The 2494-nt window shown below is 39.8% G+C and overlaps 1 non-coding gene across 1 annotated transcript; it reads left to right on the forward strand.

The window, feature by feature from the left end:
• Window positions 1-2141: 2141 nt before the first annotated feature.
• Window positions 2142-2213, forward strand: TRNAM-CAU (transfer RNA methionine (anticodon CAU)). Its single transcript has one exon. It is a non-coding gene; the product is annotated as a tRNA-Met (tRNA).
• Window positions 2214-2494: the final 281 nt, after the last annotated feature.

A 2494-nucleotide genomic window follows, 5' to 3' on the forward strand; every position in this document is an offset into this window, starting at 1 on the left:
ATTTCATTCGAATATTCTATATTTTCTATAAAATATAACAAAATTGTATCAATTTTTATCTCGATTATTTTTAAAACTTATCGATTGATATTGCTAAAAGTTTATATCTAAAATGAGCAAAGTTTTTTTTTTTTAGTACATTTTTATTACAAAGGGATTTGAGATTTTAATAAATATTTGTAAAGAATTTGCACGTAAACGTAAAGCTAATTGCACGAATGGCTCGAAGCATTATAATTTCTTGAAATTTTGAAACTTACTTTTCACACGTTTGATATTTACATTTACGTACGTACACATTTAGCCTTTATCAATGTTCAAGTTATTTATTTATATATCAACAATCGAGTTACCTGAATAGAGACGCTGTAGTTAAGTCGCAATCGCGATTGTTATTTCCACTATCTCAGCTTGTATTCTATTAAGTTTTCTTGCTTACATTCTAGAAGTTGTAAATATTAAAGAAAGTACGTGTTTATCTCACATGTTGATATACTTTGTTCTATTATTGTTAATAGTAGCAAGTTTTTACAACGAATTATCGAAACCTCAATTTCAAATACAATGTCGTGAGATATTCAAGACTTTATAAACCGAGAACTTTGAAATATCTTTCATCTGTTAAATTTCATATTACCGTGTATAAATTATATCTCAGATTAATATAAACTAATTAATTAATACAAAAATCACGTTTATGAAATTTCATATTTCATATATGTGTATACACGCGCGTACAAAAAAAAATATATATATATATATATATATATATATATATTATCTCACTAAATACAATAGCGAGTGTTCAAGTTCAGTTGCTAAATGATAATTTGAAAACATATTATTGTATATTGCATGCATATCTATATTAAAAGAGTAAAATGTAAATTTTTGGTTAGACAGTTGCTTACCTATTATTTTTATAAAGGATATTTGTTTAGTTCGTGCACGTTTACACGAGAAAATTCGTAATAAATTTGTTAGGGTATTCGGTGAGATTTTAGATGGAACGATTATGACATTTATCGTTCAAATTTCACTTATTGTCATTTATTGAGGAGTTTGTAAGAAAGTCTTGGAAAGCTCTTTACCTACATTTAACAAATAGGTCCATGTCTGTTGATTATTCGAGATAAATCAGCATTATCGGCATTAGAGGGCGAATTGTACGAGGGTGTAGTATTTTCCTACACGCATAATATAATCGATAGAATAAAGTATTTGTAAGGAAGATGAAGTTTGAAATTCTGCCGAAGCAAGGATTATTTATAATTTCATCGTCGTCGCATCGTTGTCATACTGCCGTCGTCTTCCCATTGCTTCTAATGCTCTTGTTTGGCTTATTGGAAGTGACGACGCTGCTCGGTCATCTTACTCGAGTAATCTTCCGCGTAGATTTACGACTAATTTGACGTCTCCTCTACGTCTCATAAACTCTGATATATAGTACGGGAACTCTAACAATGGCAACACTACGGGGACTAAAGGAACGAGGTGTAGTTTAACGTGGGTGGCCGTATGGCGGCGAGTAGTCGTCGTTGGGGGTGGACGGGGAACGGAGGAGGAGGCGAAGGAAGTTTAAAGTTGGCGCGGATGACAGGGGTGAAAACTCCATTACCTTAAGTCTGCAAGGAACACATAGTTGCAGCCCCGTTGCGCGGAAATATTTGTTAAACAATTCGGCAGAAGTATCCGCATTTACGTATAGGCTCTACGATCGACGACTATCCCCCCCCCCCCACCCTTCTCCGCGCCGCCAATGCCCACGTCCCCACAATCACCAATTCGCCACTCCCACCTTAATGCACAAGCCCTTAATCGGGCTCGAATAGTTCTGTTGCACACCGATTGCGCAATGGCCCTCGCATAGACCGAGTTTAATATAATAAACGGCCAGGTTGACCATTCGCGAGCCGCCGGGAATCGATAATATCGCAACCGCGCGGCCGAGGCTCGACGAAGAGGCGCAGCCGCTCCTTCGCGCGCCCGGATTACGATAAAGTACACTTGGCGGCTAGACTAGCGGCAGCTGTCAACGTGCTTGTGTCGGCGCTCAAAATCATCGATTGGCTGTTGGCACGAGCTCCCCTCACCGTTTCCGTGCACAATGAGCTGCGCGAACAAGACAATTCCACCGACGAAGCAGAGTGGCGCAGTGGAAGCGTGCTGGGCCCATAACCCAGAGGTCCGTGGATCGAAACCACGCTCTGCTAGCGGGGAGATTTTTTTTTTTTCTTTTTTTCTTCTTTTTGCAGTATCTTTTTTGTTTGTTTTACACTCGGCCGGGCCCATTTGTTCGCCAGCCAGGTCGTTTATATCGTCGCTGGAGATTATTTTCAGCGCCGCCAGGAATAAATGGGGCGACGCCGCGTTTCTTAGGCTTTGCTCGTGTTGCCGACGTTGCCGCCTTCCGCTCCCGGTCTCGCCTTCGACTCTTCCCTTATTACTGCGCGTCTTTGCTTCACCCCTCCCCTCCCCACTCCACTCCACCCCA

This window comes from Ceratosolen solmsi, unplaced genomic scaffold (assembly GCF_000503995.2).
Source record: "Ceratosolen solmsi marchali unplaced genomic scaffold, CerSol_1.0 scaffold29, whole genome shotgun sequence".
NCBI classification, from domain to species: Eukaryota; Metazoa; Arthropoda; class Insecta; order Hymenoptera; family Agaonidae; genus Ceratosolen; species Ceratosolen solmsi.